The 26,856-nt window shown below is 41.3% G+C and overlaps 1 long non-coding RNA gene across 1 annotated transcript in view; it reads left to right on the forward strand.

The window, feature by feature from the left end:
- Positions 1 to 1,601: 1,601 nt before the first annotated feature.
- Positions 1,602 to 26,856, forward strand: part of LOC129524042 (uncharacterized) — a 42,531-nt gene continuing 17,276 nt past the window's right edge. Inside the window, exon 1 of the long non-coding RNA XR_008667689.1 lies at positions 1,602 to 1,659. This is a non-coding gene — a long non-coding RNA (uncharacterized lncRNA). The remainder of the gene's footprint in view (positions 1,660 to 26,856) is intronic.

Raw genomic sequence — 26,856 nt, forward strand, 5'->3', positions numbered from 1 at the left:
GCATTATTCACGATAGCAAAGACTTGGAACCAACCCAAATGTCCAACAATGATAGACTGGATTAAGAAAATGTGGCACATATACACCATGGAATACTATGCAGCCATAAAAAATGATGAGTTCATGTCCTTTGTAGGGACATGGATGAAATTGGAAATCATCATTCTCAGTAAACTATCGCAAGAACAAAAAACCAAACACCGCATATTCTCACTCATAGGTGGGAAATGAACAATGAGAACACATGGACACAGGAAGGGGAACATCACACTCTGGGGACTGTTGTGGGGTTGGGGGAGGTGGGAGGGATAGCATTGGGAGATATACCTAATGCTAGATGACGAGTTAGTGGGTGCAGCGCACCAGCGTGGCACATGTATACATATGTAACTAACCTGCACAATGTGCACATGTACCCTAAAACTTAAAGTATAATAATAAAAAAAAAAAGATTATTTGGTCCAGCTTTCCTTTAACTGGGTTCAGTCAACTCTTGGGGTCTACAAACATAATCTTAAGAGTCTACAAGTTCTTTGTGAAATTTTAAATTCTATATTCTCATTTTGTTGATGAATATTGTATAATAATATTGAGGACCTCTGAATGAGGACCTGGGGCCATGTGATTCTGGGACGTGTTTATGTTGGTCGAAGGGATCACCCAAAGGGAACTTGTACTTTGGCTTGTCTGACTGCGAGTAGGTTAACAGGTCCTGATGTCACCATGATGGCTTCCAACCTGGTCCTCTTTGTACTCACACTAAATTCTTTGCCAGTAATAAACACTGGACTTACTTTCCATTGATAATTTTCCATTAAGAGACACTTTCATAGGCTATGCTGTTTGTTTCTAAAGTTTTTAAATTAATAAACACTTTGATGTCATGAAAATGATGTCCTGTAACAGATGACTGAAAGAATCAGGTTTAATAGATAAATTACACATTTTGTAAAGTTAAGATTAAATATTATCAGGTGTGCTACATGATTGAAAGTTTTCAGTAATTTTAAAAGAGAAGAGTCATGGAGAAGTTAGTGATCGCATAACACACAGATGTGTAGCCATACCAAATCTGAAAGTAATCGGGGTGTAGCCTTCAATGCTCTATTCATGTTGGGAATAGCAGCTTAGTTTCTGCCAAACAACATTATTTGTTATTTTAAATTAATGCATTTTATTATCTTTTGAGTTTCATTTCTATTCACCTAGTGAAAAGAATTTATAGCTGTTCGATACTTATAAGAAGTTATACCCAGTTTTATATTTGTACAAAACATAAAAATGTGTTAAGTCAACATTATGGATCTGCCAAAAAAATTTTCCCATTAAAAGTCTGTCTATAACTTACCCCGGAGCAACACTAATCTGGTCCATTGCTCTCATTTAAAGAAATGATCTTCTTCTGTTTTACGATTGTCTCAGTGTTGGAACTCCATAGTCTTACCAAAGAAAACTCAACCATCTTGTTTACATAAATATAGTTTGTTCTATATTCTTAGTGTAATTACACTTTCGCTGTTCCTGCATTTGCTCTGTTCCCTACCCCGCCCCCACCAGTGTGTCCTACATCTACTACAGCAAACTTCTGCTTGTGTTTGCAGATCAGCTTGTCAAAAAAGACTGCCTCTTTTGTGAAACCATTCTTCTTTTCCTGGCATGGTGAGTGACTCTCTTTTGTCTCCTACAGCTTTCAGTCTCTATATCTCACGCAGTGCTCTTCAAGGTCATTGAAAATATCTACTTACCCCTGAATGTCTCCATTTGAGCTTCTCAAAGGCATAGACCTAGCCTTACTCACACCCTATTCTAATCCATGGCTCATTATTGATACTTAATAAAAGTCTATTAGATAAGTTTTAGACCTCTCTATACCAAAATAATACATCCTAATAAAACCAGTCATCACACCGTGCTTTCCCAGACCCAGCCTCCAATGGTATCCTTGCAAGACATCCAAGAGACATTTATTAAGCTGCTAGAATTATTTTTATTGAACTAGAGCATGAGAGGAATAAAACAAAAACAGAGGGGAAATTCTCCAGCTAGACACTATAAAGATCTTTGGAATTTACATGCAGAAGTGGGCAGGCAGCTGTCTCTAGGGTTAGCTTTTGACCTTGCCATTTGTGTTTGAGGAAAAGAGGTTGGAAGTTAATTCTTGTTTGAATCTGGCCTTGCGATTGGCCACAAGTGGGAGGGATTCTCTCTGCGGGAAATGATGCCATCACATTGAGGAGTTGTTTTTTTGGACTGGCAAATGGAAAATGTTCTTAATGAAAACACAGAATAATCAGTCCGAGCGTGGAGGAGAAGCACTGAGAGGAGAAATGAGAAAGAATCCATATTAAATAGATGTGCCTACCAGCATACTGATGAGGAAAGGGATTTGGAGGTTATTGTAGGGGGGAAGAAATCTTCAAGTTATTGTCCTGATGCTTTTATGTGGCTTAAAAAGTGAATATATGAAATGTGCCACAAGTGGAAGGAAAGTGCCAATCACTGGTGTCTAAACTAGAGGTGTGGTCATAATTTTTAGAGTCATGATGGAGGCCAATATTCTAGGCTATCACCTAGCTGAAGCCCTAAATGTGTTTTTATTTGTCAGACTATTTGTCCAAATTTTTGTTTAGAAAATATTGTATCAATACAATCCTAAGCCTTGATAGGGTGTTCCAAGTATGTCACTTATTTCTTCCTATAACACTTTGAGGTAGGTACTAATATTTCCCTCATTTTACTCAGGAAATGGAGTCACCAAGCAGTTAGGAAATATGCCCAAGGTCACATAACTAGTGGGTGGTGGAGTCTATTCTACCCACACAACCTAACTCCAGAGCCCAGGCTGTCCAGCCCTATCCTGTGCTGTCTGTACAGTGGAAAGAACATGGGCTTTGGAACCAGACCAGTCTACATGCACATCTTGACCACTGACCCTTGACACAGGATACGTTATTTAATGTTTCTGAGCCTCTGTTTTGTCATCGACTGAATAGGAATTACAGTATTTAACTCACGGGGTTTTTTGTGTGGATTAAGTGAATGAGTGCATACAACATTCCTGGGGCAGTACACAGAGTAGGTAAATAATTTCCCCACACCTAGATCATCCTTGCTTAAGGAATCCTCAAACCAGAGGCTTTAGGTTTTAGGAATGAGACATGACATGTGAGGCATGAGCCTGGTTTCTGGGCAGGTGTCTGTGAGAATGTGTATCCCACGAGGCTGAGGTCCCAGTGATATCACGGAGGGGTATGTGAATGCTCAGAGTCAGGGACTAATGTGATTGTTCCCCTGCCTCTGTATGTTCTCATTAAGAAGATATGGGCTGGGTACGGTGGCTCACGCCTGTAATCCCAGCACTTTGGGAGGCAGAGGTGGGTGGATCATGAGGTCAGGAGATTGAGACCATCCTGGCTAACATGGTGAAACCCCGTCTCTACTAAAAAAAAATACAAAAAAATTAGCTGGGCGTGGTGGCAGGCGCCTGTAGTCCCAGCTGCTCGGGAGGCTGAGGCAGGAGAATGGCATGAACCCGGCAGGCGGAGCTTGCAGTGAGCTGAGATTGCGCCACTGCACTCCAGCCTGGGAAACAGAGCGAGACTCTGTCTCAAAAAAAAAAAAAAAAAAAAAAAAAAAGATATGGCTTAGGAAAATGAGAAAAACGAGACTTTAAGCTGCTTCCTCAAATCTTTTATGCTTTCTGCAAATACCTCTATAGCATACACAAATTTAGCTTTCACAGCGTGAGTGATTCACTCATGTCCTTTGCCAAGCTCATAGTGTCAAGTAAGGTTGAAGTATTATCTTCTTGGGGAAGGTCACAGAGTAAGCAACCGCACATTGATGGTGGAAGGTGGATGCCTAGAACCCAGTGTTCTCCCAGCCCAAACTATCCATATGGGGCAACGAAACAGACACCAACTCATTGGGAGATTCTTGGAATCATTTCCTCTATTCTAGAAATTTCAGGGTCTACAGATGCAGAATTGTCTTAATCTACATTTAAGCTCAGAGTGAATGAACCATCAGGTGGCACCAAACCACAGCTCAGACCAGAAAAGATGTGGACTGCATAGCCAGACCACTCCTGGAGTGCCTCCAGGTGACATGGGCAGAGTCTACCTGTCATTTCATTAACCTTGGGCTAATGAGAGACTACATGGTACATGACTGAATTTTTTGGACACCACTTATGTTATTATGGGTTTTAAAATATGCGCTGAACATCTATTTAGGGAAATACATGAAGGACTAGGGATTCAGAAACAAAATAATAAACACAGTCCCCACCTTTCAGGAGCTCATGGTTGAACAGGGAGATAGTCAAATAAACTAGTAAAACATGGCGTGACCAGAGCTGCCAAGGAGGAAAGCAAGGAATGCTCTGGGGCTTCGAGGGAGACACAGGAGGGGACTTTGAACCACCTCCCAGAGGAGGAACAGAAGGATGGGAGGGCATTGCAGGAGGAGGGAGAAGCTCGTGTGCCAGCCTGGAGGCTCATGGTTTGCTCCAGGAAGTGAAGAGAAGGAGCATGAGACTGAGATATGAGCTCAAACAAGCAGAGGCCGGGTTACGAGGGCCCCAAATGCCACAATAAGAAGCTTAAGCTTTGTGCAGTACACAAGTAATTCTTAACCTTTTCTGGAACATAGAGTAGAGTAGAATTTGTGGTCCTTTTCTCTGGAAAAAATGTACAGTGATGCACACATGTATATTTTTACATTTTACATTGAACTTCAGGAAGTCCTGTAGACCCTCTGGTACCCATTATGTATGTTTCCTAAATTTAAAATCCCCCACTAGCAGTAGGAGAGATCAGTGAAAGATTTTAAGTTGAGCAGGGCTATGTCTATAGGATCACGGGACCGATAACCACTGAAACAGGAACAAGGATGACAGATTGGAAGAAGTGCAGCCTGTAGGCAAGGAAGATGGGGCCACAGTTAGAAGTCTGTTGCAAAGGTTTAGACCAAACCATGGTTTTGTTCAAACTCCTCCATCTCCAAAGCTTTCGTTAGGTGATGGAAAAGATGCAAAACCCACTTGTTGAACTTAGAGCATTTTCAGCCCTACCCCCATCCTTTCTGGCAAAGGTATCCTGGTCCTTAACCGCAGCCAGAAGGGAAGGCAAGAGAAGGGCAGGAAGAGAAGCTATGATCTCCAGGTGGCACTGCCAACCCCTGGGGACAGATCGTTGATACCTTGGAAATTTATCTCTGAGAATGTTTCTGGAACACCTTGTCTGCCTCTAATAAACACAGTGGATCTCGCTTGGAAAAGAGGAAGTATTCCAGTCATAGGGCTTCATAGAGCCCTCCTGGTTCTTCTGCATGTAGAAGCGGGGGCAGGGATGTGGAGAGGGAAGCGTGCATTAGTTTAGCAACCGAGTAGGGATTTAGGGATCTGAACTTAATCCCTGCTCTTCCTGTGAGACCCTGGGAAAGGGTCTCTGTGCTATTCTTCCTGCATCTATTAAATGGGAATAACAATAAAAATGCTAACCTGCTCTGGAAGGAGTAATGAGGAGGGGATTATAAAGCACTCTGTAAATACCGTACGAAGGTGATGCAGCAGTGATGGATGGCGGCGTTCACTGAAAGAAACAGCAGAATACAGCCATCCTCGACTCTCTGGCAGACTTTTGATTTCTCCCATCAGAAAAGACCCTCCCAGAAGCTCTGAGAAGAGGGCGCTCTGCATCTCTCTCTTGTCTGCTGCAGCTATGGATGTTGTGAAAGTCAGAGAGGGGAAAATGGCGAGAAACAGTGGGAAGGGATCAGAGGGTTGAGCCAGCCCCACCACCTCTGGAAATAGCTGCCTGTGCAAGCCAGGGCTGGCTACATTATAGATATTTTTTAAATGTTTCAATTTAATTGAATTTCACTGAACCCAGAGAGCCATTAGCACTCGCTGTCCACCCATGAAGTGGGCAGGAGCTGCTCAGAATGGCTTAGGTTCCCCGAAGTTACATTGTGGTTTACTGATACGCCCATCCATCCAATTCCACGCCTGCTGCCTTTTCTTTAGGATCATTCTTACACCTGAATAATGTGGAAATGATGAGCCCTGTTGGAATGTAAACCAACCTGACATTCTCTTCAGACTCCCACAGGCTTGCTCCACAGAGGGATGCCTTGTTGGGCTTGAGTTTTTTTCAAGAGACAGGTTTCTCACCATCTCTTGTCAGTTGCTCTGGAATGTAAGAGGAGGGTGGTTACAGGTAACAGATTATTTTTAATTCTGCCTTGTTATTTGGAACTGGTTTTCCATATGTTGTTGTTGTTCAATTCCTTGCATGAATTTTCTCAAATATTTGTAACATATGTCATATCTATATGCAGATTTTAAATTATGGATGCCTTCATCCAATCATTTTCAAAAGGGGAAAAAAATCCAAGTCTAATACTCTCAGGCAGGACCACAGTCTCCTGGGCATCAGATATCGTTCAGGTAGACACATCTGGTGAAATGCATCACATCAAATTAGTATCAAGGGTATTGAGACTCTGAGACTACAGGCAGACAATCCCCTTCTAATGTACTGCTTTTTAGATTGTTGGGGAAACTTGAATCCCAATTCTCCTGTGAAATGAGTGATACTAACATGCCTGCTCAAATGCTCAAAGTGAAGATCAAAGCTGCGGTGTCCAAATTGGCTTTGCAAACAAAGCAGCCCTTGCTCCCCCGCTTGGGGATACCGTGCTAATTTTATCAACTCTCCCTGGCTCTTCTGCTATTAAATAGCAATAAATAAATGTTTTTTTTTCCTGGGTTTGCCAGTGGCTTATTTGTCTGACAAACAAGCTCATTTCCTTTTAAGTGTAAGGTTTTAGTCCAACTAATAGAATTAATCTATTTTTAATGAAAATGAGACTGGCTTTTACTTAGAAATCTACCTACCCATCTCCCTCTCTCTGCACCAGGCCCCACCCCCAGCATCTTCTCTGAACACATACATCCAGCCATGAATATTTCAATACGTCTCGGGCATTCAGATCAATATAGGCAACTCTCAAGCCCTATTGATTTTCAGAGGTTTGACTCGCAAGGGTGATAAAATATTTCTCAACTTATGAAACCTGAGTTAAAGAGGTTTTGCTGGCCCTTCAACTTTTATCAGATATCTTTGTCTCTTTTTCTTTCCTCCTCCCATATTCCTTCTGCTCAGTCTCCCTCCCTCACCTGGTCTCCCCTCTCCAATACCCACCCCCCCCAACCCCCCCCCCGCTTCCCATACAAAGCCCCGAGATGGAGATTTATGACTAAGCAATAAGTCCTGGAGAAGCAGGCACTATTTTCCCACTGGGTCCACCTCAGGTCAGAGGGAGAAGAGGCCAAGGGAAGAGAGCAGCCCTGAGCACAATCCAGCCCCCATTCATCTCGCCTGGGGAACTCTGCCAGCTCTCCTCCTGTCTCTCTGATTCATTTATCAGCACAGCCGACTCCTCCTCCTGCACACCCCTGAAGATGTAATCCCAGAAGGCGACCCTAGCAACATACGAGGAATTCCCCACTGAGGCACAGGAGCTGAGCTGCTCCATATGGGTACGAAATAAGCTAATTATACAGTCAGCCATGTCCAATGCCAGGATGCATGTTGTTATAAGTTTATCCAGCCTAGTTATGAAGCAGTGAGCCCAGGGTTCTTGGAAAATTTTCCTGAAGGTTTGGTGGTTGATCTGCTGTGATATGCATTGGATTAGGTGTTTGGAGATCCTGGTTCAGATTTCTCTAGCTAGCCCTGGGATGTTGGTCAAGTCAAGTCACTTTCCTTCTTGGGCCTTCATTTCCTCATTTGTAAAATATATTCATCCATGCATTTATTTAACACATCTTTGTTGAATTCGTCCTATTTCCCAGGATTAGGGGATAGGTGGTGAACAACATGAATATGCGTGTCTGCTCATGTGAAGCTTATTATCTAGTGAGGATCAGCCAAGGATCTATGAATGTTTCTCCCTCTGCACTCCCACGTGGCATGCCTCTGGATACTGCAATACAAGCTGTATATAAGTATGTTATTAAAATGTTTTTTATCTGATCCCTCGCTGGATTGCATGTTGCAGGTCAGGATGGATAGTGCTTAGAACTGTGGAGATGCTTGTTCACTGGATAATAGCCAATGAAGTTGGCCCTTTATATTTTGTGTCCTGCCCGGTGTTGAATAGGGCTGAGGATGCAATTGTGTATGCGGAGCCTCAGGGGAAACACATTCAGTAGCCGTTGATCCTGCCCTAATAGTTTTTCATCCCAAGCCTTTGGTAAGGAAAAGCACATAAAAGGACTTATAATGAGCAAGTTATCAAGTTATCAATGTCAGTAAGTTGTAGCTGCCTCTACACTCGAAAGTTAGGAATGACCAGAATGACTTTATCACCAAACAGACAGAAACCTTGAAGCACCATCCTGTGTTGGGTGAAAGTGTGCTAGGATACGTGGGTGAGGAGACGGCTTATTTTTTATGAGGGCAGTGTGATGCCCCTGTTCTCCCTAGGGGTTTTGAGCAGCAGGGCACTGAAGAAGCGAGCCATATCCCCATCACATTGTGAGCCCTGTGAGGGGGACAGAGGAACTTTTCTGTTTCATGATGACACCCATGGAAAGAGAAAAAGGTTTCAAATATGATTCCAGAATTAGAGGCCTCAAGGCAGGTGCTCCGAGCTGATTTGCTGTGGAGCTGCTTCTTGCACAGGCAGCTCTACCGTGTGAGGCAGGGCTCTATTTATATGACAGTGAAGGAGACTCGATGATTCTTCCACTGATGCTGGGTATGGGTGGGATACCCTGAAAGGTACCAATAGACGTTTCTCCGGTAGAGCAGGATTCCTTTGACATCTGCTGCCTTTGCGCTGATGAGTTCTCTAATAGACAAGTATTAGTTGACTATCACATCATACCACAGACACTGTTAAATATTGACTCTAATAGGTAATCTACCATAGATTAGAATTTTATGGTTTACAATGCACTTTGATCATCACTCGTTCAAGCCCTCCTGCTTTAATAGTGAAGAAGCTGCGGCCCAGAGTGGTGAAGTGACTTGCTTAAGGTCAAAGGGTAAAACTGAAGTAGGACAGAGGTCTCCTGACTCCCAGTTTAGTGCTCTGTCTGTTGTTCCAAATATCACACCATCTTTTCCAGACAACCATGGCAGAATTTTAAAAAGGAATCCTAATAATAATAAAAGATTCTGGCCCATTTGGACACTTTTCTCTGAAAACAGGGAGCTCACGACATATGATACAAACTGAATAGCTGAAAGTGATTTCTCACTCATTGGGGCATTATTATTTATGTTTTGAGATGGAGTCTCACTGTTGTCTAGGCTGGGCTGCAGTGGTGCGATCTCGGCTCACTGCAACCTCCACTTCCCAGGTTCAAGCAACTCTCCTATCTCAGCCTCTCAAGTAGCTGGGACTACAGGCACCCACCACCAAGTCCAGCTAATTTTTGTATTTTTGTATTTTTTTAAAGGCAGAAAGAGTTTTCTGGAATTGATTGGAAAACTGGAGCACAGACTTTAGGGAGACAAGGGAAGTAAAAAACAGCCAAAGACATGCCATGGGAACAGTCTCATGAGAATCATATCCCCAGACATAATGCCTGCGGCCACCGGCATCTCCATAGTGCACCTCACCCCAGACCTTGCCCTCCCTGTACCACATACAATCTCTAACCTCCCCTAAGATGTGAAATGGGACCAAATTTGGCTTCCATAGAGTTATAAGGACAAGTGAAAGAAAAGGGAACCCCTGCAAACTTCTCTGCCTTCTGGTAAGAATAGTTTTCAGATTTTGGGCAGCCCAAAAAATGTGTACTATGAAGACCAAACTACCTTTTCACCTTTCTTCCAGTTGGGGTGCTTCCAAAGGCATTTCTTGAATTATGTGGGTTTTAGGATCTGTGTTTAAAAGCTCCTCTGGATTTTAGTATTTTTTATAGAGATGGGGTTTCACCATGTTGGCCATGCTGATCTCGAACTCCTGACCTCAAGTGATCCACCCACCTTGGTTTCCCAAAGTGCTGGGATTATAGGTGTGAGCCACTGTACCTGGCCCACTGGGGCATTATTGTTGAAACGTTCACCCTCCTCTGCTTCCTGGCACCAGGGAAGGAGTGCTCTTCCCCACACCATCCATGAGTGTGGCAATGTAACATACTTGGCCAATGAAATGGGAGCAGATGTTAAAGTACCACTCCTGACCAGAGCTGTGCTCCTTCCCTTCACCATGAGAACAGGCTCCAGCTTCCTAGGGCCTAAAATGGAAAGACACAACACAGCGCTGGACCTAGCCTGGAGTAGTGCTGCTGAAGGGCTGATCTACAGACTCAAGGGCAAGGATATAGGTTTGCTATTGAGAGATTTTCAGTGGGTGGGCAGGTGGGGAGGGACGAGGGGAGGGTGCTTATTATACAGCATTATCACAGCAAAAGCAAAGATACTCAAGGAGGCCTGACCTTAGCTATTTCTATCTTACCCTCACTTTTCACACTGCAGTGCACAAGTTCAGATTGTCACTTTGTTTTCCAGATGAGAAGATTGCATCCCAGTCAGATTAAATGCTCTTTATAAGGTCATCTTAGGAAAACATAGAGGCATCCTGTTAGCTAGAATCCGTGTATGCTTCCTGACTTTCAGAATTTAGTTTCCTGTGTTATTTAAGCATGAGGCTGTCATTGTCTTTGAGGTTAGAGAAAGAACTAAGCAATTTAGTTTGCCTGTGTCATCTCTGTCAATCAATCAGTCATCTGTTTTCTATGTCTCTACCTATTATCTCTATCTGTCTCTATCATCTATGAATCTATCTCGATCATCTAATTTATATCTAATCTAAATCCATCATCTATCAATCTCTAACTTACCTATATCTATTTCTATCATCTATCTCTATCATATCTATCATATCTATCTACCTACCCACCTACCTACCTACCTACCCACCCACCCACCAATCCTCCGTCTGTCCATCCAACTATGTATTTGTTTGAACTAGGAGGAGAGAGTCTGAAAGTCACATTGTGTTTACTGTTGTGAGGTTGACATTTTAGTTGATCATGTTGAGGTTGGTCTGTCTGCATCTGATTATCTCGTTTCCAGATCCAAGCAGTTGTTAATGAAACAGTTGCTGTTTTGTTGACAGAACATTAATTACTTGATCTTAGGACTCAGTAATTGCACAAGCCTCCTCTGTATACATTACTAATTACATTAGCAATTATATGGCATTTTAAAGACAAAGAAATGACTGAAGCAATTGCAGTGTCACAGGTAACCTGCTGTTAGATTTCAATCACATGCCTAATGTCCCCATGATGTGCAGAAACAAGTTCTAGTGGATCTTGTGACACGAACTTGAAGAAATGGCCTAAGATTTCCTACCTATGAACTCCCTGCTCAGTGGTAAGCCCATCGTCTAGGCAGAGACAATGTGGATAAAATCTCTTTAACTCTCTCAGCCTCATTTTATTTCTCTATTAAAAATAAAAGCAGAGAAAGTTTGGATAAGAAAAATTAATTTACTTATCGAACAAATATTTATTGAATGCAACTACCTCAGGTGCTAGGAATATGACTTCATGAAGTTTATCATCTTTTGAAGGATAAAGACATTAAGCAACAAATACTCAAATGTCTGTAACAGTCAGGGAAATGCTTGTTAGCTGCTGTAAAAACACAACCCCAGAAATCTCTGGAGTTCACTACAATAAAATTGTATTTCTTGCTCACACCCTAGGCAGCTCTTTCCAAATGGTGACTCAAGGGTCCATCCATGGTGTGGAATCTTTCTGTTATTCTGAGCTCCTTAGTTTCCAGCTGTGTGGACAGAAGAGCCAGTCAAGAATCTTGTGGGGGCTTTAGAGACTAGATCTAGAAGGGGCATACATAATTTTTCCTACATTCCATGGCTAAAATTGGTCACAGGGCTGCTTCTTTGCTGCATGAAAGGCTGGAAAATGTAGAGGAAAAGGAGAAATGAGCATTTACTCAGTGCTGGCTGTACTGCATAATTATAAATGGTGACCCGTGCTGTAAGGGAAGTGTAGGTAGTGCAGTGAGAGCATGCAATGGGACCACCCACTAATTTTGCATCCAGCACTCGTTCCCCCTTCTGCTAAAACTGCCCATATTGCCTTAGGGAAATGACTCTCCTTCATTGTCTGTAGTTTTTGTGGGGCTGTCATTTAAGGTTCCTCTCCACCTCACCCCACTCTCATCAGACATGGGCATGTGGTATGATTAAGACCAATTAGATTCTCTCCTTGGACCATAACCTTAACTGGAACGACACAAAGACACAAAAAAGTTGGATCTGATTCACCGCTATCAAAGTGCTACAGACAGACTGTCAATTCTTGTCATTTGGATCCCTGGATCTCAGTTCCTGTCCTCTTGAGCCTATTTTTCAGCTTTCCCTTTGAATCTCTCCATGACCTCAAATTGTTCCAATTAATTTCCTTTCTTCTTGGGTTAACCAGTTGGTTCTGTGCTTGCAGCCAAATAACCCTAACTGATACAGGGGTATAATTTAGGTTGAGGTTTAGAGAAGGCCTCTGTGAAGAAGTGGTATTTTTGCTGACAAGTAGAGCATAAGTTGGAGTTAATCAGACAAAGAGTGGAGAAAATTATTTTTAGGGCAAAAGAAGCCACTTATGCAAAGGGCTTGAGGTAGAAAAAGCTTGTAGTGTTTGAGACATGAAAAGCCTGTCTAGCTGGAGTTTGTGCAGTGACAGAAAATGACATAGGATGAGGATGGAGAGGTGGGGCAGTAACAGATTTTCCATACTTTGGAATGATATGGATTTTAGATTTTATTCTAAGTGCAATGGGAAGCCTTCGAAGGTTTTGAGAGGGAAAGAGATATGATCCAATTTACACTTTAAAAAAGCAACTCAAGCTAGTCTGTGGGAGACAGGTATGATGGGGTGAGAATTGGAAAAGGAAGATAACTCAGTGGTCCATCAGCTTAGATGGGAGGATGACAGTGGCTTGTCTTGATGACTGGCCAAGAAAATGGAGAAAGGACAGACTTGGGATATGTATTGGGATCGAATTGACACACCTTGGTGATGAGTAATTTTGTGGAGGCAGGGAAAAGGAGGCATCAAGGATAACTTTCAATTTCCATAGGTAATTGATATGGTTTGGCTCTGTGTCCCCACCGAAATCTCATCTCGAATTGCAAACCCCACGTGTTGAGGGAGGGACCTGGTGGGAGGTGATTGGATCATGGGGGCGGTTTCCCCCATGCTGTTCTTGTGATAGTGAGGGGGTCCTTACGGTTGATAAGTGGCAGTTTCCCCTGCATATGCTCTCTCTCCTGTCACCATGGGAAGATGTGCCTTGCTTCCCTTCACCTTCTCCCATGATTGTAAGTTTCCTGAGGCCTCCCCAGCCAAGCAGAACTGTGAGTCAATTAAACTTCTTTCCTTTATAAATTACTCAGTCTCAGGGAGTATCTTTATAGCAGTGTGAGAATAGACTAATGTGGTAATATTTACTGAAATTAAAAAACGAAAGGGGGTCGGCCGGATGCAGTGGCTCACGCCTGTACTCCCAGCACTTTGGGAGGCCAAGGCAGGCAGATCATGAGGTCAGGAGATCGAGACCATCCTGGCTAACACGGTGAAACCCCGTCTCTACTGAAAATACAAAAAAGTAGCTGGGCATTGTGGCGGGCGCCTGTAGTCCCGGCTACTCGGGAGGCTGAGGCAGGAGAATGACTTGAACCCAGGAGGCGGATCTTGCAGTGAGCCAAGATGGTGCCACTGCACTCCAGCCTGGGCAACAGACCGAGACTCTGTCTCAGAAAGAAAAAAAAAAAACAAAAAACGAAAAGAGGAATAGGTGAGGGTGGAGGAACTAAGAATTCCTTATCAGCATGTGAAATTGGAATTGTCCTGGAAACTTCAAGTGATGAGTCAAATGTCGACACATAGACATGGTGATCAGAAGAGAAGTCTTGGTTAGAGGTGTGAGTTTAGATACTGTGTGTATAGACATGGTGTTAGAGGCCATGGGAAGCAGTAAACAAGATATTTCTAAAGTCCTTTCAGCTCTGGTAACTTCTAAATCCGTCAGCCTGGTGAATAAACACCAGAATTCCACATCTACCTGCACACCTAACCAGCTGGGGACTCTGTTGTATCCCCCAAGCCCTGTGCCCATTAAGGGGCCAACCCATCCTGCCCTCCTCAGCTGGACTACATTAGAATGTTTCCCTCATTCCCTAAACTTGTTCAAAGCCTCATGCCCACTTAATTTCCCTGCATCTTTCTAATTGCTCACCTTACTTTCTGTATGAAACAGCTCCACAAACTTGAAGCTGATTGCATTCCTCTCCAGCAGCCCCTGGCTCCCCTTTGTCCCTGGCCCTCACTGGTTCAGGTTTATGGGTTATTTCTTCTTCCCTAGCTGAGCCAGCCTCGTGGCCTCAGAGACGCTGCCCTGGTTTAGTTCCAACCTTCAAGAAACAGCACCAGGCCCCTGTATACCATCATGGTGCCCTGGCCACTGGCCTACTGCTTGCTAGAATGGAGGGGATGGGGTAAAGTGAGGAGACAAAGCAGCAGATGCTGGTCCCTGGGACCCCAGCCTGGTGACCTGAAACTGGAGAAGCTCCCCAGACGGTGGGAGAGTGTGAGAGGTCCTCCTGACCTCTCCCCTCCCCATAGCCCTGGGTCAGCTTCCTCTGTTTACCGAAAGCACGTATGTGAGGAAAACAGGGCCTGGCTGGGGCGGTGCGTTGGATGTGGGAGAATTTGAACTTTATCAGTCCTGACATTTCTGCCTCGGTATGTGTGATTGTTGTTACACATATGGATTGGATCAAATGAGATAATTTATGCAAAAGCACTTTGAAATTTTTAGAGAGCTATCCAAGATTTTGCATGTTGTTATGATTACCATTACACGGGAAAGCCTTTCCCCTTCAATATCACCCAAGTGTTTGATTAAAATTAGGTGGCAGATTGGCAAATCTATGAAGTGCTTTCTTGTGTAGCCTGTCACCTATACCTACGGTGACCATATGGCCTACATTTTCCAGGATGGTGCAGATTTCACATAGTTCTAGTCTTCACTGCAAAGGTGATTTGTTAAATTCCTAACTAAGTCTCCTGCAATTATTAAGCCTCTGTAAGACTTTTCTCCAAATATGTTCATGAGAATAAAAACCTGTGTCAGGGCGGGGGCGGTGTCTCATGCCTGTAATCCCAACATTTTGGGAGGCTGAGGTGGGTGGATCCCTTGAGGTCAGGAGTTCAAGACCAGCCTGGCTAACATAGTGAAACCCCATCTCTACTACAAAAATACAAAAATACAAAAATTAGCCAGGCATGGTGGTGCATGCCTGTAATCCCAGCTATTCGGGAGACTGAGGCATGAAGATAGCTTCAACCTGGGAGGCAGAGGTTGCAGTGAGCCGAGATTATGCCATTGCACTCCAGCCTGGGCAACAGAGAGAGGCTCCATCTCAATCAATCAATCAATAAACCTGTGTTAGGCCACATTTTCAAATTTTTTGAGAGGTACTCACCTCTGTATTTCTTATCCATGTGCAACGGGAAGTACTTAGAGAACTCAGGGCATCCCTGTTCCTTTGAGGGTCCCATCTGGGCAGGGGAGGGAAATGAGAGAACAATCAATTTTCCGTGTTTTATAAATGCAAGGACTAAAGCCAGAGTGGTCTGAGCATTACCATGGCATCCTGAGGATGGCCACTGGGGGATTTTGTTTAGGATTTCAGTGGAAAGGGAGAAGAACAAGGACTGCCCACAGTGCCTTTGACCCTTGTCACTTCTCTGTCCTCTGTTGCTCTCTCTCTCGCTTTTGTCATTCAGCCCTTTCCAGTGGGTGGCTCCATCCTGAAGGGTGGGCTGGCTGCAGATGCCTATTCCAAGGAGTCATCCCAAGGAGCCGGCTCACGGTTTCTTCATCACCTGATGGAGGAAGATGGAGCAGCCTGTTGGCCACAGTGAGGGGAAGGGGTTGGGGATAGGGAATGGGGTTGCATCAGCAACAGCTCTTTTGATTCTCCCTGTCCACACATTCTCCATTTCCATTGGTTTTAGGAATAAGCCATGAGCTGAAAGTAAGAGAATAAGATGGCCCAGTAGGCAGTCTACTGTTGCCTTCAGGTCTGCTCTTCTTTATTTTATTTTTATATTTATTTTTATTTTTATTGATTGATTAAGACAGGGTCTCACTCTGTTGTCCAGGCTGGAGTGCAGTGGGTGATCTTGGCTCACTGCAACCTCCACTTCCTGGCCTCAAGAGATCTTCTCTCCTCAGCCTCCCAAGTAGCTGAGATTTACAGGCACACACCACTATGCTCAGCTTAAATTTTTTTTGTATTTTTAGTAGAGATGGGGTTTCACTATGTTGGCCAGCCTAGTCTCAAACTCCTGACCTCAAAGTGACCTGCCTGCCTTGGCCTCCCAAAGTGCTGTGATTACAGGCGTGAGCCACTGCTCCCAGCCTGCTCTTCTTTAGGGGAGAGAAAGAAGCGTGTGGATTTCTGCCCTGGCATTTCACTTCTTGATCTGTTCCGAAGTAGCTTCCACCAGGCCCCTGAGACAGATTTCATAAATGGCAACACCCTTTTCACTGCTTCCTCCCCTTTTCCACACTTTCAACACTTTCTGTTTTGGATCAACTTTCACCTAAAATTCTAGCATGGGAGCTGGGAGATATCAGGAGGTACAGTGGAGAGATTGCTTATAGTTTGTGAGTCAAGATAATTTCTGTGAGCAAGAGGCCTTCTCAAAGAAGCACACAGGATTTGCATCCAGAGTTTCAATGAATTCCAGTCTAGACTCTACTACTAATAAGCTCTGTAACCCAGGGCTGGTCAGTGAACTCATGAGACCTTACTTTTCTCAACTGTACTAGGAAAGAATATACGTTCCTTTTAGTTCCATGGAAAAGCTCCAAGAACAGGTCACCTTTTGTCCTGGACAGTCTTTACTGAGTTTCAATTTCAGCTTTTGTATTTCTCATACAGAAATATCATGGTTTACAACTACAATTTTTTTTGCTCATATGAATCAGAGGTTTGATGACTCTTGGAATAAATCCTGATAGGTGCTTGGTATTTTCACACACCTTTTTAATTTTTTCATGGAAACTCATCTTCCAAACAACTTTATAGGGATAAAATGAGATAATATTCACAATAGCGTCTAACAAAGAATGAGGACACCAAATCTCACAGACTCACACTTTTTACTTAAAGTCACTGATATGGTTTGGTTCTGTCCCCACCCAAATATCATCTTGAATTCCCACATGTTGTGGGAGAGACCTGGTGGCAGGTGATTAAATCATGGGGTCAGGTCTTTCCCATGCTGTTCTTGTGACAGTGAATAAGTCTCATGATATTTGATGGTTTTATTAAAAGGAGTTCCCCTGCACAAGCTCTTTCTTTGCCTGCCGCCATCCATTTAAGAGATGACTTTGCTCCCCATTGCCTTATGCCATGATTGTGAGGCCTCCCCAGCCACGTGGAACTGCAAGTCCATTAAATCTTTGTCCTGTATAAATTACCCGGTCACAGGTATGTCTTTATCAGCAGTGTAAAAACAGACTAATGCAGTCATCCTGCTCAGAAGAGTTCTAATTATTATTTCAACCCTAGTGTCATGGCTCCAAGACCAGATGCTCTTCCCAGTACATTGCAGCAGTCCTGTTCCAAAGTTGATGTTCTTAAAAGATACATGCACAAAACAAAAAGCTAAAATCCTATTATTCAATAATTCCCAAGACTCCTAAAATTAAAGGTTAGAGATGAGTAAGTCATTTTGAAAAGTGACTCAACACAGCACGGTTTGACCAGGAAGATATTTGAAAAGAAGTAACTAAGATATGATGGTCACCGTTCTGACTTTTGATAGCATTACAGATAATTTCACTTCAAACAAGTGTGTAGTTTATTCTTCAATATTCGGGCTGGCTTTGGGGGCTTTGAAGAAAGTCTACAGTGTAGAAGTTACAGAAATAAACTCTGTTTTCTGCAAAGGGCCTCATCAAAGGCATTTAGTACAACTCATTCCCCAAAATCACATGTATTCCAATCATGTGGTATAAAAGATCATGGATCCACAGGGGGCAATATTTTGAAGATCGAAAGGAGAAAGAACTAATGTTTTTGATTCCTTGTATATGCCAGAAAATGAAAGGGGTTGCTTTCACCTATGTTACCTCCTTTAATCTCCATGAACCCACCATGAGGCAGGTAATATTGTTCCAGTTTTGCCGGTGAGAAGACTAAGGCTGAGGAGGACAAGGGCTTACTTATGGTTACTTGGCTAGTGAAGAAAGTGGAGGAAAGTGGAGGAGCCCTGCTTTCTGGCTTGAACAGATGGGTGTACAGCATTGTAATTTGTTGATACAAAAAACTCAGGTTGGAAGGTTTTGGGGGAGAATTCCAAACTTTATGTTGGACATGTTAAATTGAGCTTTCTGGGAAATATCCAAGTCAGCAGCTGTCTCAACCTCAGAAGAAGAAATAGAAATTTGAGAGATGTCAGCATATAAATGAGTATTAAAAACCAGGCTCAGGGTGAGAGTATAAACTGGCACAACCTCTGTAGAGAGGGGCAACCATATACTTTATCCAAACCAGACACTTTTAAGAGCAAAAGGTGTTGTTATTATTGATAACTACGTTGAGACAATGTCTTTGGCAAATTAGAGCAGTTGGACATTCTCTTTATAGAAGGTAATCTGGCAAGACCTGAAAATTACAAATGCACAAATGCATTCACCCACTTCTGGGAACTTATCCTACAAATATACTCATATGTGTAAAATGACACATTTATTAAATATTATATTAATAGTAGAAAAATAGAAACAACTTAAATGTCAATAAGTAGAGGAATGGCCAAATAAAATATTTACATTAAAATATATAATATATATTAAAATATATATTAAAATATGAATATTAAAATTTGTAATATAGACTGCTTCTGGGAAAAAACACAAGAAATTGGTAATATTGATTGCCTCCAAGGAAGGAAATTAGATGGCTATGGACAGTTGTCAGGAGGAAATTTTTCATTTTACCCTTTGGACTATTTTGAATTTTTAATCATGTTAAAATATTACTTCAAGAAAAAAATAAACCATTCGTTTAAAATTGAAAATCAATAAAAAAAGTCAAGCTAAACCTTAGCAATCTGTAGGGAAAAAATGTATTATGGGACTCGCAGTATTTTATACTTCTTACAAAGTAAGAACTACAAATACATTACATTATGCAGAAATAGTCTCCACTTTCATGTATGATAACCAAGATACCTAATCCCAGATGAACAGAGTGATACTAAATGAAAGATGGCAAAATATCGTCAACCAGCCTTCCCGCTTAATACCCAGGAAAGGGATATCTTAGCATCCAGATGGATAGTGATAACCAGCAAAGCCAGCAGAAACTAGAAGGGGAGAGATTCCTTCCTGCTCATGGATGAGTGACCAGGAAATGACTACATGGGTCTATAAAAATGTTCTGCAAACACAGAGATTAAGGACATAGAGCCCAAGAGTCATTGAAAGAGCATGTCATGTTGAAAGAAGGATTTTCTAAATAAAAACAAATTTTACATGGTATCTTCATTATAATCTCAAAACTTCATAAAAAGTTGGTCTCAATGAAACAATATATAAATAATTTAGAAAAAATCCTACTAAAGGGTTAGTCTGAAATTAAATAAAAAGAGTGGTATATAAGAATAAGAAGAAACACACATACTCACACACACACAAACAACCACAAATTGAAAATCAAAATTAAAAGCTGTAAAAAGTTTCAGCCAAGATGGAATGACTGGTACCAGGCTAGTTCTTCCTCCTTTAACAACAAGAAAACTAGACAAAAATATATGAAATATCTCTTTTTTAGACATTAGAAACAAGCACAGAAGGACTATCACAACAAGAGAAAGGAAACAAAAGTGGCAAGCCCACAATTGCTGTGGCTTTCTGTCTAGAGGCACTTTTTAGTGCAGAATGGGGGAATCCAAGCAGAACATAGCAAGTTGATGAGTTGAGGAAACAGACTGATGTTTAGATGGTCTAAGGTGGCTAAGAGTTGTGAAAGACTATTGGACACAAGCTGGAGAAAGAGAGGTAGTGACAGACGGAGACAGAGACACAGAGAGATATATCCAGGAATCTGTATCAGGGCTTTTTTGAGTCTGATGCTGAATATTAAGCCACACATATATAGGGTGCAAGTCCATGAGGCCACACAAAATCTACTACTGGAGAGCTGTAAAAATGAACAATTGGCAGAGCTCACAAAGACCTTGAGAGAGATTCAAGTTCTAGCCATCCAAAGTGGAGAGGCATTGAACATCTGAACATTCAGTAGAGATCCCATAAAGGTCACATCTTAGTGATAGGACTAAATATACTCTAGAATCAACACTATTCTAGATTTTCCCTTACAGAGCTTAAGGAAATCCACAAAGGATTACACTAATCAGCAAGTCATTTAACTGCCTTTCAAAACAAAAATCAATACTCTAAAGAAAGACAACAAAATCCAAACACTTGGTAATGTTATATTCAAGGTATCCAGGATCCAGTAGAAAATTACTAGACATACACAGAAGCAGGACTATATGATCGATAACCAGGAGCAAGATCAGTCAGCAGAAAGAGATCACACATTATAGAGATAATGAGATTTGCAAAAAAAAAAAAAAAAAAAAAAAAAAAAAAACAACTTTAAAACAGCTATTCTAAATATGTTGAAGGATTTAGAGGAAATCATGAACAAATAGGGAAAGGAAGATGTTAAAAGGACCAATTTTAGAACTTGAAAATGTGTGATCTGAAATGAAAACATTAACTGAGCCTCAGTATCATATTGTATACACAGTACAAGAAAGTATCAGTGACCTTGAAGACAGAGCAATAGAAACTCTTCAAACTGAAACAGAAAAAACTGAAAAAAGTGGACAGAGCTAAATGACTTGTAGGACACCATCAAATGATCATGTAATTAAGAGTTTCTGAAAACTGCAAAACATTGCTGAGAAAGTTTTTAAAGTATTTAAATAAGTTAGGGATATACAATGTTTATTTATCAGAAGGCTCCATATTATTAAGATGCTCATTTTTCTCAAATTATTCTATAGATTCAACACAATCCAAATCTCAGAAGGTGTTTTGATAGAATTGATGAGTTAATTCTAAAATGTGTATATAAATGCAAAGTTTTAAAGTAGCCAAAACAATTTTGAAAAAGGACAAAGTTGGAAGACTGATTTCAAGACTTACTATAAAGCTAAGACCAGTGTGGTATTGTCATGAAGGTACATATATAGATAATTGAAAGAAAAGAAAAAAAGAAATAGGCCCACACCAGATATATTCTCAATTGGTTTTGAAAAATGTGCCAAGGTAACTCAATGAGAAAAGAATATTCTTTTTAATAAGCTGTGCTGGAATAATGAATATCTTTATAAGAAAAAAGGAGGAGGATGAAGGGAAGGAGGAGTAGTTCCACCCGTATTTGAATCCAAACAAAAGTCACTTGAAATCATAATTTAAACATAAAATCTAAAACTTCAAAAGTTCCAGAATAAAATGAAAAAATCATTACAGCATTGGATACATTTGATAACTAGGATACATTTGATAATTTTCAATATCATTCCTGACTTTTAATAAAAAATTTTAAACATTGTGGTACAAAAATATTTCTTAGGATGCATAAAGTACTATTCATAAAATTTAAAAGATTGACAAATGAGACTTTACCAAAATTTGAAATGTCACCTCTTCCAAAGATATTTCAAATAGAAATGCATAGAAAAAAAATGACCCTAGTCCTAAACCTCATGCTTTCATAAAAATTAACTCAAAATGGATCACAGATTTAAAGACAAAACATAAAACTTTACAAGTTTCAGAAGAAAACTTAGGAGAAAATCTTCAGGATCTAGGGTTAGGCGAAGGGTTCTTGATACCAAAAGTATAATCTGTAAGAGGGAAAATGGATAAATTGACCTTATTAAAATTAAAAAATTTGTTCTGCTAAAGATCCTGTTAAAAGGATGAAAAGACAAGCTACCCACTGGAAGGAAATATTGCAAACCACATATCCAACAAAGAACTACTATTTTGAATATATACAGAACTCTCAAAACTCAAAAGTAAAAAATAAAATAAAATAACTAAACCCAAAACTCCAATTAGAAAATCCAGGCGCGGGTGGCTCACGCCTGTATTCCCAGCACTTTGGTGGGTGGAGGCGGGCCGATCACGAGGTCAGGGGATTGAGACCATCCTGGCTAACACAGTGAAACCCCGTCTTTAGTAAAAATAAAAAAAATAAAAAATAAAAAAAAAAGCCGGGCATGGTGGCAGGCGCCTGTAGTGAGGCTGAGGCAGGAGAATGGCGTGAACCTGGGAGTTGGAGCTTACAGTGAGCCGAGATCGCACCACTGCACTCCAGCCTGGGCGACAGAGAGAGACTCCGTCTCAAAAAAAAAAAAAAAAAAAAAAGCAAAGAAAAAAGAAAGAAAATGAGCTAAAAACATGAAGAGATATTTCACTGAAGATGGCAAATAAGCACCTGAAAAGATATTCAACCTCACTAGCAATTGGGGAAATGCAAATTAGAACCAAAATGACTATCACTACATACCAATCACAATGACTAAATTTAAAAAATAGTGACAAGACCAAATGCTGGCAAGGATGTGAAGAAATGGGACCACTCACACACTGCTAGTGGGAAGTATAAATTGGTACCAAATTACTAAAAGCCTAACAAAAAAGCATGATATTAATAAATTAGACCACAAGACAAAAACAATAGGGACCATATATAATTCTACGCTATTCAATTTTAAAATTTCAATTTATGCAGAAAAGTTTAAAGTGATAATATTGACACACGATAAAATAAAAATTCTTAATCAATAAAAATGGGTAAAAAGGAAACAGCTGTCAGTAAATTATCTCCAAAAGGGCTCCTAGCCCACAAGTTTTTCTGAGCAAGCTTTAAATTTTTTTCAAGAAAAATAATTCTCTCCTGTTATGTAAGCTTGAAAATAACAAAATTATTCCAATTTATCTTATGATTCTGCAGGTCTCTCAAGAACACAAGCTTGGTACTTCAAAAAATGAAAAATATAAACCAATCTTACTTTTGACTAGCAAATCATATCTAGCAGCTTATTTAAACAAATAATACAGCATAATCAGGAATGTAAAAATAGCTTGATGGTGAAAAAAATCTATTGATATAATTCATCATCTTTATAAAATCAAAGGAGAATGAATCATGATTCTTACTAGATGCCAAAATACATTCGGTAAGTTTCAATATCATTCCTGACTTTTAATAAAAAAATTTAAAAAGATACCTGCTAGCCACAAAGAATAGAAGACTTCCTTAACCAGATTAAGAATATTTATGTCAAATTGGCCAATATCATGTTCAATGGGGAAACCTGGACATTAAAATCAGACCTCACCATATGAGCTTGCCATCATTATTACTGCTTTTTAATATTTTCCTGGCACTCTTAGTCAACAATAAGTCAACAAAAAGAAACATGAAGTATAAATATTGGAAAGAAGAGAAAAATTGTTATTTGCCTCAGATGACAAAGACAATATCTTTGATTGGTTTCAATTTTTGGAAACCAAACTCTCCTTATTTTCTGCTTTTTGCCTGGTATTATTTCATCCCTGAGGCAATGAGACACCACCTATTATTTGCTTGAAGGAGGGAGAGGAAGAAAAGGGAGGTGCATTATATACATAATACATGCACATATAGACACACACACACAAATATCTGCAGAATAGACATTAAAATATTAACAATGGCCAGGTGCGGTGGCTCATGCCTGTAATCCGAGCACTTTGGGAGGCCCAGGTAGGAGGATCACTTGAATTCAGGAGTTTGAGACCAGCCTGACCAACATGGCAAAACTTCGTCTCTACTAAAAATACAAAAATTAGCTGGGCATGGTCGTGGGCACCTGTGATCCCAGCTACTCAGGAGGCTGAGGCAGGAGAATCACTTGAACCTGGGAGGCGTAGGCTGCAGTGAGCCAAGATTGCGCACCTACACTCCAGCCTGGGCAACAGAGCAAGACTCTATCTCAAAAAGTTAACAAGACTTATTTCTTAATGGTAAGATTCCAATTGGTTTTTTCTCTTTATGCTTTTCTACAATTTCCAAATTTTCTACAGTGAACATTTATTAGTTGTGTAGTAGAAAAATACACATTATTTTTCAAAAGCCAAAGATAAGGGAAAGAAAGGTGTTCAAATTGTAGCAGAAATGGCTGGTGGGGAGTTGAAGAAGAATCCAAAGGGGATAATATGTGCTTGGGATATATTGAAAGAACCATGGCTTTGGAAGCAGAAGACTGGAGTTCCATCACTGGTGGCATCACTTATAAATATGATAATTCCAGGCAAGTCATTTGACTCTGGTAGCCCCAATTTCCTTTGGGGAAGACCCCTACTACCCATTCTTCATGTCTCCCACATTAAGGGGCTTCCATGGAGAAATAGGACTTTCACCTTGTGTCACCTGCAGCTTATGGCTCTACCAACCAGGCAGCACAATTTGCCCAGGACAGTTAATGCTTTTTGTCGCATCATATTTATTCATCTCTTCCCTTTTCACTCTCCAAAATCTCCTAGTTTTAAGCAATGCATTGATGTGGTCACCCCACTCATGGCAGCTTTGTTCATGAGAAAAAAAAATGGCTGTTTTTAGGCAGTTTTAAACAAACGTGGACTTTAGCAAACTCTAACTGCTACAGTGAGCAAACAGGCTGTTGGGGTCTTAGTTAAACCCACTTCATGATGGCTACTGTAAGCTTTGCCTGGAACTAACCAGGCACAGTGCGGCGTTGTTGTCTTTAAGCATCAGTAAGCAGAAGTGTGCTTGCAGCGATGTGGATCTTAGCCAGGACTGCAGGCCAAGAGTGTAAATGGCATAGACAGCGCGTGATCTACAGAGGCGTCATGCCTGCCTTGGGCTGGCAGGGTGGGCTCAGGTATCCTGGTGCTGTTCCCCTTCCTGTTGCTTTGCATCTTGTCTGGAAGGGTGAAAAATGTGGTTGGATTCACATGGCTTGTTGGCACATTCAAGAATTCACCCCAAATTTGGTTCTCAGTTTGTTAAATATGTCAGCACTGACCGAAATTTTAGATTTCAGGACCCAAATTGTGGCTTACCCCATAGATCTTTCTCCTTCCTTCAAATATTGCAGGCCCTCTGACAATACTCATTACTGGATTCTGAAAAAACAGTCTGCTCAAAAACCTGTTCTGATGGCTGGGGATTTCTTGTGGTTCTGAATTATGTGGACTATGAGGCTGAGGCTATAATAATCTGATGTGTCCTATTAACTCTTTGAACTCTTTAAAAAATGTGGCTCATGAGAGGCCATGAAGGAGCCACACCCATTCCCACAGAAGGCAGCCCAGGCTGGGGCTGCTACAGACATCAGACCCAGGCCCTCTGGTAAAGACTCATCAGAACTGGAAATTGGGCTGGGCATGGTGGCTCACACCTGTAATCCCAGCACTTTTGGAGGCCTAGGTGGATGGATCACTTGGGGTCAGGAGTTTAAGACCTGCCTGGCCAACATTGTGAAACCCTATTAAAAATACAAAAATTACCCAGGCTTGGTGGCGGGCACCTGTGATCCCAGCTACTCGGGAGGCTGAGGCACGAGAATTGCTTGAACCTGGGAGGCAGAGGTTGTAGTGAGCTAAGATCACGCCATCGTACTCCAGTCAACAGAGTGAGACTCCATCTCAAAAAAAAAAAAAAATTGGAAATGAAATGAAATTTTGAACATTTTTTTGCATATCAAGTCACGGGAAAAAAATAAAAATTTGTGTTGGACTTGACGTTCTTTGGAATTTTAATTGTACATTAAGGAAATTTAACTTTGGGCTTTAATTCTTTGGAACCTAAACTTTGGACTTTCCTTACAAGAAGGTTTGATTTTTGGACTTCAAGATCTCACTTGGAATTTCCAGATGAAAGGGAGTTTGTATTCAAATTTGGTCTCCTCTGTGTTGCTGGAATTCAATTATTGAGTATTTTATATTGTTATTTAATTACATTGCAGAACCTCCAAAAAACATTATATTAGACAATGTAGCTGAATATTTTGGTGGCAGGGAGTGAGAAAAAGACTAGGAAGTGAATTTGCCCTTACGTTAGTTAAATTAATATGCTCTTTGGATCCATCCAGAGTCTTCTGAGAGTAATTTCTCAACTGTCCACCTTCAATCCCAGAAGGATTCTCCAAAGGAACTGTGGCTAGTGTCAGGGGACTGGCCTCAGAAAGATGGGAGTGGCACTGTTAGGACAGAGAGCTCCCCCAGAGAAAATAGCCACAACCTTGGGTGACCATAAGCTTAATGGTTAAACCCAGTTGGCTAGGAGAACAAAGAACTGGGATGCTTTAAGAGAAATCACTTTTTATCCTTTCCGTATGCCTTCATGAGTAACACTCCTGGCTCCCTGGCCCCTATCCCTCACATCCCCATGAGAAGGAGGGAGTTGTAGCCTTTGGCATATGTGATCTGTTGGGTAGAGTTCATCCATCAAAAGACTGTCAGCATGAGGGATTTGCTCTCATCCCTCTTGTCTTGTAGTTTTAGTTAATGCATCTGCTGTGGTCCCAAACTTTCACTTGGATGGCCACCCCAGGGTCTACACTAGTGTGTGTTGTGTGTGCCTGTGGGGAGTGGGTTGGGTAGGGAATGTTAACAGGCTCATGGCATACCTCAGCCATGCTCCCCAATAACGTGTATTAGTAATAAAGTCAGCATTTTCCTCTTCATTTGCCTG

This window comes from Gorilla gorilla, chromosome 7 (genome assembly GCF_029281585.2).
Source record: "Gorilla gorilla gorilla isolate KB3781 chromosome 7, NHGRI_mGorGor1-v2.1_pri, whole genome shotgun sequence".
NCBI classification, from domain to species: Eukaryota; Metazoa; Chordata; class Mammalia; order Primates; family Hominidae; genus Gorilla; species Gorilla gorilla.